Source organism: Plasmodium coatneyi, chromosome 9, assembly GCF_001680005.1.
Source record: "Plasmodium coatneyi strain Hackeri chromosome 9, complete sequence".
In the NCBI taxonomy this organism is placed as follows: Eukaryota; Apicomplexa; class Aconoidasida; order Haemosporida; family Plasmodiidae; genus Plasmodium; species Plasmodium coatneyi.
Window position 1 is genome coordinate 1517949 of NC_033564.1, and position 13772 is coordinate 1531720.

Consider the following 13772-nt stretch of genomic DNA (forward strand, 5'->3'; position numbering starts at 1 on the left):
TATATATACATATACGTCCATATACATATGTATATATATATGTACATATATATATATTATATAGAATGAATGCACATGTAGAATGAATGTATCCGTGTACTGTGCGTGTACATAACACAGCACCTACCGCATGGAGGGAATGTACATATATATATATATATATTTCACTAAAATTACACTTATAGAAGGACCTCCTGGGGAAGTTGCCTTCAAAATTAAATTTGTATAATGAACTCATTAAACAATATAACTATACTTATTGTACTAATGATACTGAGCGCGAAGATGCAGAGGCAGCTTTGAAGCAAGATCCTTATGTTGAACCCAACGCTAAGGAGATTACGGGGGCATGGTGCTATGTGAACCAAATAGTAATCGGGGGAAAGTCTAAGGATGAATACTGCCGTGCTCTGTATTTTTGGTTAGGGAACATAGTGTCTAGTAGGTTAAATAACCCCAGTGACTTTTCTAAATATATGGATGATATGTACGATAAATTAAAAGGTATTCAGGTGACCAATGCATGTGAAAATATATACAAGAATCCTAAAGTTGACAAAAATCTTTTCAATAAAATGAAAACAGTATATGAATACTTTGAGGACTATCAAACCCTGCTGACTCATGTGGAGGGTGATAAGAAATATTGTGATGAAAAATATACCCAGCATATAGAACAATTTACTGAAGCATGTAGGACTATGGAACAGCGTTGTCCTAAAGGAAGTAGTACTAACGATGAATATTGTACCTGGTTTGCAGGGAAGAAAGATGAATACTGTGATCATAACAAACTACAAAAATTAACCTGCACAAAAGTGGAAGAGAAACCTCCTGGTTCTTCTGGTCCAGGTAGTACTGGACACCAGTCTCCTGGTTCTTCTGGACCCGGCAGTACTGGAACCTGGAAACCCGGATCCTCTGGGCCTGCTTATACAGCACATCAGTCTCCTGGTTCCTCTGGACCAGGCATCCTTCCTGCTGTCATACCTTCTGCATTAGCTGCAGTAGGACTTCCTGCCTTGGCATACTTTTTTTACAAGTATAAATCACACCTCTTCTTCTTTAACAAGAATCACCACTCTGCAAATGGAAGAAGCAGAAGTAAAAGGTCCGCCATTAGGAGAGAATTTAATGATTTTGAGGGGGAAGATGACGACGACACATTAACAACAGCATATTCGTCCGAATATTCCATTCCATATACTTCATCATCATCCAGATGACGATGGAAGGTACGAATGAAGGTTGTTATGGGTGGTATGTGGAAGGAAGGTTGTTACGGGTGGCGGAATGAAGGGAAAGGGAGTACATTCCCCCTTGGTGGGGATAGTATACCCGAAGGGTGTATAAAAAAAAAAAAAAAAAAAGAAGGAAAAAAAAGAAAAAAAAGAAAAAAAAGAAAACAAAGAAAGAAGGAATTAAAAGGAAAGGAAGAAAGAAAGAAAGAAAGAAAAAAAAAAAAAAAAAATGAACGAATGAAAGAAAAAAAAAGGAAAGAAAAGAAAGGAAAGAAAGAAGTAAGGTTAGGAAGAATGGGGTACATGTAAACTTAAAAGTACTACATGAATTAAAGGTGAGGAATGAAGTAGGTCCCATAATGGAATGTGCACATCACATATATAAATAAAAATATTCAGGTTGTACATATTAGGATGCAAGGAAAAAGAAGGGAAAGTGTAGGTAAATAAGGATGAACTTGAATGTGCATTAAAAAGGGAAGGGGGGTGCTTATATAATATGATATACACACCTTATGTTTGAATAAGTTTATTTGTAGTGTAGTCATCAGAAAAGGAATAAAAGAAAGAAACTAAAATTGCACAATCATCATGAGTGGAAAGGAAAGGAGAAGGAATTTGTGTATACTGCAACTTATTATTATTACCAATCGTGCAAAATTCAGTAATATATGATGAACGAGAAAGTAGTAAAGGGGAGGAGGAGGGGAGTAGAGCTCGTTCTTTACTTTTTTTACTTTGTTACTGCTGTGTGTATTCATTACCATTTTTACTTTAATTATGCGCATGATAATTCACAAAATATATAAGGTGTATAGTGATTGTTTGAAATGTTGAACAATGTGTACTGTGAGGGGAAGGGAAGAATAAAAATTTCAATACCTACACATTTCATAATCATCATAAATCAATTAAAACTTTGATATGTATTTCCGAACTACATGAGTACATGAACACTATCTTTAACATAAATTAAATATATATTGAGGATATTCATAAACCATGGTAAAAAGGGAATAATACAACCAATATAATTCATTCACATTTCCACTATTTTGAAAAGAAAAATGTGTATATATACACATAGTAGTGTATGTGTATGTGTACACATATGTATATATATGTATGTGTGTTCCAGGTGTACATCATATAATAATAGTGCATATGTATGGATGTGTACGCACACATATTTCAATTCTATATATTTTCTTAGGATACGGAAGATACAGTTACATTACCCTCATGGGACATATATGCTGAACTCGAAAATGGAAGAAAAAGTTGTACATTCCAGGAAAAACATTGGACCCAGGGTAAAGCGGAAACGGCAATGAAAAATACACTAGAATCATACCAAGGGCAAAAATGGAGTTGGATCAGTCAAATTATAAAAAACTACTGTTTAGCATGTAACGGAAAGTTACATAATAATTTGTCCAATGAGGAGGGGTACTATTTTTTTTATTATTGGTTAGGTGATAAGGTAAGAGAGGCAAAATGGAAGAACGACAGACAATTCTCAATGGTTATGAACGCAATTTATGATAAGCTGGAGAAATTCGATTCTGGATGTAATTGTAAAAATCTGTACCAAGGTACTAGCAAGGAACGTTTCGACCAAGCTAAAATACTATTCGATTGGTACTATAACTATAATAAGCTAGTGAACAATAGCGACGAGTGTAGCGAGTATTGCAATAATAAAGAAAAATGTAATGTCCCCTACAACACAGCCCAAACAACCTATGGGAAAGTAAGTACAGATTGCGAAAAAAGAGACGGAGATTCATATTGTCCCAAATTTAAGAACAAGGAAGAGAAGAGAGGGGAATATAAACAACCCAAAAAATTAGAATGCCATGCTGCAGAAAAACCACAGGTTAATTCTTATTTGAATTTTTTTAAAATATTATAAATATAACACTCTATACGTAATGTAATAAAGAAATATAAGAAATGTACACATGATAACATATTCACATCTATGTATACATTCCACTTCCTCCTGTTACCAATTCTATATTTTTTTAGGGGGATGGAGACACCAATAAATTACCTTCACAGAAAATATATGATGCGTTAAACGCAGGAATACGAACAAGTTGTGAACTCAACGGAAGCAAAGGGAACCGGCGTAAAGTGGAAGAACAACTGAAAACATCATTATACCCATACAATGGGAAAGATTGGAATTGGATTGATAAAATTGTACAAAACTACTGTGTAGCATGTAGGGGGACAGGGAGGGAAGAGTTCGCTACTTTGTCCAGTAGTGACCGTTATAAATTTTTCTTTTATTGGTTAGGTGATAAAATAAACAAGGAACCATCTAAGAGAGATGCCTCTGTCTCAATGGTTATGAAGATAATTTACCCTGTACTCGAAGGTTCCATGTATAAATGTAAGTGCACTAAGATATACAATAATATTACCAAAGACAGGTTCCCGCAGGCTAAAATACTATTCGACTACTACTATAATTATAAGAAATTAAAAGAAAACAAGGACTGTCAGAAATATTGCATTCGGGAAAAATGTGATAAGGCCTTCCAAAACACCCTATTAACATATAACAAAGTAAATACAGATTGTGGGGGAACTAAGGGGGAGTCATATTGTGAAAAATTTACCAGGGAAAAAGGGCAGGAAGGGGAATATAAGCAACCGCAAAAACTACCAGAAAAAACATGCCAAACTCCTCCCCCTCCCCAACCAGCACGATCAGCATCACCAGAAGGGAGAATTGAACGCCCCGCAGGCGACGGAGCTGAACTGAGTGTATCCTCAGGACCTAAATCACCTGAAGCAGGTCTATCACCTAGAGCAGGTAAGCACAATAAAACTACACCACAAGTTGGAGTAACATGAACAAGTAAAAGTAGGGTAAAAAGCTGAGGGGGAAAAGAAAGTTTAAAGGAAAAAGAGAAAGAGTTTAAATGGAAAAAAAGAAAATCTAAAGGCGAGAAAAGAAAGTTTAAAGGAAAAACGAGTTTAAGGGGGAATGAGTTTAAAGGCAAAGGTTAAAAGGAAGGAGGAGATGGGTGGTTCACACCTAAAGAATTTTAGGTGTAAATATTTGCTTATTACACTAAAAAAAACAACAAGAACTCTCTCTTTCTCTACTTCAATTTTTATTTACAGCAGAAGGTGCACAAAATCAAGGGAAAAAAGCTGAAGGGGCACAAAACCAAGGAAAAAAAGCCGAAGGTGCACAGAGTCAAGATAAGGGACTAGGGGAAAATGATGCGTCCCGTAGTACTGGAACCTGGAAACCTGGTTCTTCCGGACCCGGTAGTACTGGAACTCATGAAACTCTTGTTCTTCCACCTACAACCTCCTCCGGAATGGATACTACTAATATTGGTATTGGTGGTGGTGCTGCTGCAGCAATAGGATTACCAGCACTTGCTTTCTATCTATATAAAGTAAGTACCATCTACCACCATAGAACACTAACACAATTTACCACCAGCCACCTTCGATCCACATACCACGCTCTTCCTTTTTTTTCTTTTAGTATAAACCACTTCTCTTTGGAAATCATAACCACTCTGGAGGAGGGGGCAGAAGAAAAAGATCTGCCATTAGGAGAGAATTTAATGAGTTTGAGGACGACTCAACAACGGAATATTCGTATAATGGTTCTACCACAGGAACAGATTCCATGACGGACCCATCTGAATATTCTGTCCCCTATGTTAGATAATTTCTTTCTTTTAAAAAAGAAGGGAAACAGGGAAATAAAAGGAAAAAAAAAAAAAAGAAATATTAAAAAAAAATAAGAAAAAAAAAATAGATATCTGTCTACCCCTCAAAAATTTGAAAAAATGGTAAGCACAATAGGGGTGCATCATAGGGAGCAACCAAAAAAAAAAAAGAGGCTTGGCTTACTGCCAAAAAAAAAAAAAAGGAGGGGCTTGGCTTCTACTGCTTTTTTTTTTTTTTTGTTATAGGTTTTCTTTGCCTTCATAAATTTTCTTACTTTAATAATTTTCTCTTTCCTGAGGTCCAATTAATGGACATTTGAAAAAAGTATTTCAAAATTGTGCACGAGGGTCCGGGAAGGTTCGCGAAGGTGTGCAAAAAAAAAGAGTGTCTTAAAAAAAAAGAATGTGTTCTTACAAAAAAAAAAAAAAAAAAGGAACTGTGTACACAAGTGGAGAAAATGCAATATGTTCTTATTTCCTTTTTTTCCTTTTTTTTTTTTTTCTTTGTTTTTTATTTTATTTTTTTTCCTTTTTTTTAATTAATTATTCATTTCTTTGAAAAAAAAGAAAATTAATAATATGAAGGAAAAGAGGGGGGGGCTGTTGCTTTTGTTTCCAATATTACATAAACTATCATCAGATGGTACATGTTTCTTCCTTTCCCCCTCCCCCATTCCCCTGGAGGATCAGTAGGCATCACATTCCGAATGTGTTACATCCAATGGTGCATTACATGCGATCGTAACGTATATTTCTATGTCGCCCGTTCCTTCTACCATTATTATTATTATTTGCTCTTCCCCTTCCACTTCTAGGTGATCGTGGTCGTTCGCCATTATATATTGTAGAAACATTTGTTGTTGAGTATTCTGTTGTTAAATTTGATGAGTAATAATCTGTTGTTGAATCATACTCTGTTGAACCATCTTCCGCTAATTTGTTCAATTGGTGATTGATTGATCTTCCTTTTCTATTGCTTCCACCGGAAGGGGTGTTACTTATCCCAGAGAATATAGACGTGTACTGAAGGAAAGAAAAGAAAGGAAGGGAAGAAGGGACGGGTGAAAATATGTACCATATACAGCATAGTTCAATTAATGTGTATGTACATACTTATAAATAGAGCAACAAAAAAATTGTAGTGAATATGTTATTATTTATGCCTTATGTGCATTAGTAATTACAAATGTAATAGTAATGGTAATGGACAATTGTAATGGTGATTGTCCACTATAATTGTCATTGTAATATTTTACCTTATATAAAAAGAAAAGAACTGTTGGTAATGCTACTGCGGCAAGTCCACCAGAGACGGCAGCAGGGGTGACACTGCTAGCAGCAGCACCACCTTCAGCATCGGCAAAAGAACCACTACTACCAGCTTGGTTTGGATTGGGATTTGGTTTGGGATTGAAACAGGAACTGAGATCTACTTCGACCCCTGTTGATGGGAGTTCCCCCCCTTCCTCCATTGCTTTAGACTGTAGTTCTGATGGTTTGGGAATTTTATTTGTACCATTGAACTTGTCCCTAAATTTGGTGCAGAAGTCATCCGTAATCGTGCTCCCACAGTTCGCTTCTACAGGTCCATAAGCTTCTCTAGCTCCATCCAAATAACTGTCATATTTCTCAGTACAAGACTCTTTATAACTTTTTAAATTCTTCCATTTTGTTTTATAATCATTCCAATAATCGAATATTAATTTTCTTTTAGGGAAAAGGGTTCGGTCAACAGTGGTGTCCATAGTTATATAATTACATTGATTGTCGGAGCTCGTTAATTTCCTGTAAATATCCTCCATAGCATCCTGAAACCGAGTACGCCCCTTCCAGTTGCTAGATAATAAATCACCCAACCAAAAATAGAAATAATCACAAATAGCCGCACATGACGACTTCTCTTTTATATTCAATGTAGATATGAAGCACCAGGCTGCTACAATCTCCTTGGCATATTTTTCATCTTCCCATGAGTTTGTTATTTTATTTTCCAAAATATTCGTTATTTCTCTTGTCCAGATGCTGCTATTCGTACATTCCTGCTCATTGTCCTTGAATTTGTTTTCTTCGAATTTCTTATATATTTGTTTGGAAGGTAATTGATCCACACTGCAGTCCTATATAGGTGTAATTATGAAGTAGTAGAATATGTATTTCTTACTTTTTTTTTTTTGTGTTTATTTCATTATAAATAGAATATTATCTTCACTGTGCTTATATATTGCGAATATAAAATAATCACCTGCTGTGATGGCGTCATTGTCCATGTCCATCTTTATGTAAATAATAATTTTATATTAAAACTGTCCTCTGTAAACTTATTCGGAATAAACTTGTGAACACCTCGCTAGTTCTATGATTAAGAATATTAAATTTCTGCCTTCCCATTATATACAGTGCTCAATGCTCTAACAGCCATATGTGCATATATATTGAAATATCATGCAGAATTAGGGTGAAACACATGAACAACTGGTCTAGAATGGCAAAATAGAAGAGTAAAACCAAAATCCTCATACATCCCTTACCGTTCACTGTATTTTTAAATTGTGCCGTAAGGGACCAGTGGAAGAATCGTTCCTTCTACATCACCTTATTTAATTATTGCCTGTATAGCAGCACAGAACATTTTTGTGAGGAATTTTTACACGTAATATTCATTTATGCTTCATTGTTATTAAAAAAAAAATTGTTAAGAGCTGTGAACAAACATTGTATAGTATTTCTATACACAGTACCCCATTCCTCTTCTTAAATGTAACACATAAAATTATATATATTTAAGCAAACGGCGTGAATTTATAATGAAGATGCAAGAAAAATTTTATATAAAGAACTGTATTAATTATATGAAAGAACAAATATGTGTATCCTCATAATAACATTCCTTCTAATATACCTTTCTTTTCATTTCTCATGGTCTATTCATAGTAATTTTTCTTTCCTTATTTTTCTCCTCCTCGTACATACACCTTTAATAACATTCCAATATAAATTATACACTATTGTACCGGTCCCTCTCTCTCTACTTCCAACACATATTACATTCTATATATTCATCTATACCCTTTTTCCTTCTCTCCTCAATATCACAGCATTAAGAAGATCAGCAGGCTTAGGGCGGGTTAAAGAATTCAAAGCTCTGGAAAAGACACCACATGCTTCATGATTATCTAACTGTTTCATTATTTCACGATTCCAACTTTAAGAAATGCTTGGAGGAATATATTGAACACTTTCCATGGTTCATAAATATATAAATTCTTTTCCCCGCCCTTACTACTATAATGTACATGCGCTCAGGCTTTACAGTTCAAGGTTTAGGGCTGAGAATCAAAGCTTTAGGGTTTAGTGTTCATGGTTTAGGTTTCAGGGTTTAGGACTTAGGGTTATGTCTTCAGGGTTCAAGGTTCAGGGTTCAAGGTTCAGGGTTCAAGGTTCAGGGTTCAGGGTTTAGGGTTCACGGTTCAGGGTTCACATTTGAGATTTCACCGTTCAGGCTTTAGGGTTTAGGGTTATCATTTGAGGTTTCACCGTTTCAGGTTTAGGGTTAAGGGTTCACGTTTCAGGGTTCACGGTTCAGGTTTCACGGTTCAGGGTTCACGTTTCAGGGTTCAGGTTCAGGGTTCACGGTTAAGCGTTCGCAGTTGAGGTTTCACGGTTCAGGGTTTAGTGTTCAGAGTTAAGGTTTAGGGTTTTGGTTTTAAGGTTTAGGGTTTAGGGTTCAGGTTTTAGGGTTTAGATTTCAGGTTTTAAGGTTTAGGGTACAGGGTTTTGAGTTTAGGATTTATGGTTTGGGGTTTAGGGTTTGGGTTTTAGGGTTTAGGCTTTAGGGTTCAGGGTTTAGGGTTCAGCTTTTAGGGTTTAGGGTTTTAGGGTTTAGGGTTTAGGATTCGGGCGTTCATGATTTTGGGATTAGGATTTAGGGTTCGTGGTTTAGGGTTCAGGGTTTAGGGTTCAGGGTTTAGGGTTCAGGCGTTCATGGTTTAGGGATTCAGGGTTCAGGCGTTCATGGTTTAGGAGTTTAGGTTTTTTGGTTTACTTTTTAGTATTCAGGGTTTGGGTTTCAGGGATTAAGGTTCATAGTTTAGGGTTCAGGGTTTAGGTTTAACGATTTAGGTAGATGGTTTAGGGTTCAGTTTTTAGGTTTTAGGGTTTAGGTTTTAGGGTATAGGGTTTAGGGTTGAGGTTTGAGGATTTAAGTTTCAGAGATTAGGGTTCAGGGTTGAGAGTTTAAGGTGCAGGGTTGAGAGTTTTGGGTTCAGGATTTAAGGATTAAATGTTTCAGTGATTATGGTTTAGGGATTTAGGGTTTAGGTCTAGGGCTGTAGTGCTTAGGATTCTGTCTTATGTATTTTGCTGCATGTTTTCCTGTAAGCATGTTCTTTAGAAAATTAATCCTAGCTCCTAAGCGTCAACACTCAATCTTAGAATCTTAGCAATGAACCCTAAAGACTGAAATTTAATGTCTGAATCTTGAACCCTAAAGGGTGAAGCCTGAACCCTGAAACCTAAGCGCTGAAAGCTGAATGCTGAATCCTGATCACTGAGCTATGAACGCAAATGCTTAAACCCTGAACCCTATACCCGTCATCCCTGAATTTTATGTCCTAAAAGGATAACCTTCAAGCTAAGGCCTATGTCCTCAATACTGCATGCTACACTGTCAGCCTTAAATCCTGAACCCAGGACCCTAGACCCTTAAAGGTAAATCCTGAATATTAAATAGAGAACGCTAACCCCAGAACTCTAAAACCTGGACCCTAAAAAATAAAACTAAAACCTAAACCATAAAACCTAAAATGGTAAAAACCAAACCCTAAATTCTAAGCTAAAACTCTAAGCCCTAAACCCTAAATGCTGAACCCTAAACCCTAAACCTCGCCCTGAACGCTAAACCCTGAACCCTAAACCTCACCCTGAACCCTAAATCCTGAACCCTAAACCCTAAACCCTGAACCCTAAACCCTGAACCCTAAACCCTGAACCCTAAACCCTAAACACTAATCCCTGAGCCCTAAATGCTGAATAGTATACCCTTAATCGATAGAACTCTCTTCAAATTTTGGATGTTCTTTAAGCCGTCCAAGGCGTACTCAACTTCTTATACCTTTGTAATGGTTAGCGTCGTTAAAAATATAAAAGAAGAGCAGATTTTTGTGTAAAATATAGTATGCATTATAAAAAAAGAAAGGGTTGAAACTTATATAATACATGTTGCACATCTCCTTCTTCGTGAGAAAGCTATTTATTATGTAATTATTAAGAAAAAGGCATAAGGAGGGAACGATGTACATAAAGATGTGAAATGTATAATGTGAAATTAGAAAAAGGGAACTCTGGTAACTGATCCCTCATACAATAATGTTCGTATGGGCTGCTTAAAATATACATATATCACATAAAGAAGAAGGAAGGAAGGAGATGTAAAGAAGGAAATTATAAAGAAGGATGTTGTACGAAAGGAACTGTAAGGAAGGAGGGAATAAAAAAAAAAGAATTTCCTCCTATTAATAAATTATAGAGGGGAGGCTGGGGAGGGGAGGAGTGTAGTGCCTGTATAGTAACTTTATTTGCACTAAAATTTCTTAATGAAGAACCCCTTTAAAAATGGGGGAAGGAACATAAATAAATAATATATCACGGAAGAATTTTGTTCATAAGTAAGGAAGTTTGCGTTCTTTTATGTGTACAGTAGCAAATGAATATAGAAAATAGAAGAATATTACTAATAATTACATACAGTTAAATAGTATAGTGCATGCTTAGGAGATGTATGGGAAATGTGTGTTCTCCCTATTATATGATTACTGGCCCGAAGCGTTGTTCTTACATGTTGTTTTCATTATATATACATGTGATAATTGTGATATATGAAATGTGTTATATTTGCTTGAAAAATTGATCAATGTACACTTATTAATGAAGGAAATAAGTGTATAGTAATAATAATAATAATATATGTACAACATATGCATACGTTCCATGAACTATGAGCATAATCATCCTAAAATGTGCGAAAAATTGATATATTTATTCTGTACAAGCATATATGAACAACACCTGTAAATTTAATTTCATTATGTGCAAAAGCATACTAGGAAAATGGCAAAACCAGCACAGGGAACATCATACCTACAGGTATGTTCGTCCTTCTCTTTGTTTAAATAGTGCATACATGCATAAATATGACATAAATAATAATTTATGCTTACACCCCTAATGTAATTGAAATGGAAATAGAAATAAAAAGAAAAAAGAAAAAAAGAAAAGGAATGAAATAATACATATGTGTATATATATACATACATATTCCTATGCCTCCAACCACCATTACCACAACCATTTGTAGGAAGGGGATTGGGATACGCGGCATTCAAGGATACGTTTCTATGGGATCGTCGAAGGGACGACCGATTATTGTAAGCGTATTGGTGAGGAGGGAAAAGCAGATGAGAAATTAGAGTCATGTTCCGAAATTGCAACTGATGCTCAGAAGATTGCGAGGGGTTTGTGCTTCATATGTGAAAAGAAAAAAGAAGCACAGGCACAAGCAATCCAGACGCGGACACTAGGGCCTCTCCCTGCGGGGTTGCCGTCGGGGCCCGTCGGGCCCGACGGGCGGCCCCGCGGACCGGACGAAGATGAAGAGTTGGACGAATCGTCTGACTCGGAGGAAATGGACAAACTGTTCAATAAATCCCTTTGTCATTTTTTATATTACTGGTTAGGAAATAAAGTGTGGGAAAGTAAGGGTACAAGTGTGACAAGTGGTACTACCTTTTTAAAAGTTATGAGAACAATTTATGAGGCACTGCAATTATTCGGCGTTGAGAACAATTGCACACTTCTGTACCCAGACACTGACACTGCAAAACTTGATAAGGACCTCTTTGGTTATCGAAAAACGGTGTTTGATTTCACCTTCGATTACGACGGTATAAAGAAAAAATTGAAAGACTTTAACTACTCCTGTGAGAAAGGCTACTACGACCATCTTGAAAAAGCTAAAACAGCATTTAGTGAGGTTCTTAATGATTGTAATAACAAAGGGCCCAAAGGGGACAACAACAAATGGGACGTGGACCCATATTGTAAGGAATTCAAAAATACCTATGATGTAAGCAATGAGCAGAACCCACTAACCTTAACATCTACCCCTGAACGAGAAACTTCATCAGGGGGAACTACAATCTATAAGAACGTTAAATTAGATTTGAAATTCGCACCTAAAGCGAACCCCACTGCAACCATTGTTTCTTCCATATTCGGTGTAGCAGCATTACCACTAACCACATTTTTTTTATATAAAGTACGAAGTACAACCACTATAATTACTACTATGTATATATAGCCTATATATATATGTATGTATGTACATATATATATATATATATATATATATATATATATATATATATATATAACGCACGTCCGTACACACTCCTACCTCCCTCCATTCCACCTTCTTCTTTTTCTTTCCTTTTATATTAGTATAATCTTCTACCTTCTTGGTTCCATACACAATTTGAAGCAAGCAGCAATAAAAGAGGGAGCGGTAGAAGCAGAAGGTCTATCCAGCGTAACTTCGATGCGCTTACGGAATACACCTCAACAGAGAACGGCACTTCAACAATTGGTTCAACGGCAGATGGTTCCACTACAGACTCCACTGTAGAAAACTCCACAGATAAGTCTACCACAGTATATTCTGCTCCATATACTACAGTGTCCACAAGAACAGGAAGAACAGCAAATAACAAACGACAGCAGCAACATCAGCAACAAAGAAGGCAAAGACAAAGGAACGGGAAGCAAAGACAACAACAGAGGCAAAGAACGAATATTAGTTATCAAGGTATGTAACACATTCGCAATGGGTGTCGGCCCCTCCCTCCAGGGGGGGGGAGCACGAATTAACGCGGAGTTCATACAATCCAAGAACAGGTTGATGTTTCTTTCTTTTCTTTTTTAACTTTTTTTTTTCTTTCTTTTTTTTCTTTGTTAAATGTGCCAATGTTTGTCCTTAATATATTTTTTTTTCCGTAAACACATAATAAGGTCAATTTTTTAAATGTATCTTTAAAACAATGTTTTGCGGAGGAGTGCACATATGTGATGTGCTGGTGGGCGCTAGAAATGGACAATTTTGCGCAAAAAAAAAAAAAAAAAAAAAAGCAGTAAGGCAAGCCCCATTTGAAGCCCTCTTTTTTTTTGACAGTAAGCCAAGCCCCTCCTTTTTTTTTTTGTGTGTGGTTGCTCCTTATTTGGGTTGTTCCTTATTTGGTGGTTGTTGTGCTTCCCACCCCCTTTTTTATGGTGTGGTTCCTTTTTATTGTGTTTGTATTTTCCTATTCTTTTTTTTTTTAATTTTTAGAAGGGTAGACGGATATTTTTTCCTTCTTCTTCTAATATTATTAATTAATTAAATAGAATTCAATTAAATTTTTTTTTTTTTTTTCGTTGTGCCAGTGTTTGTCCTTAAAATATTGATTCTTTTTCGTATACACACACGATGTGTGACATGGTAAAAAATTTGTGTAATTGTACACAGTTCCTCATTTTTTTATTTTCCCCGCGCTTACTGTCTTACAAACCCAAATGGGACACTCTCAATGTGCGAAGTGGTTCCTTCTTTTACGAAAAATTTGCCAGTTTTTCAATTTTTTCCTTCTCGTGGGGGATATTCACATGAAGAGTTTTCATGACATCTTTCTTCCCGTGTGTGCAAATGAATGGGGTGCTTTTTTGGGGGAGGGAAGCTACACAAAGAAGGTATGCCTTTACACGCCTGTACATTTTTAGAACGCGCAAATCATGATTG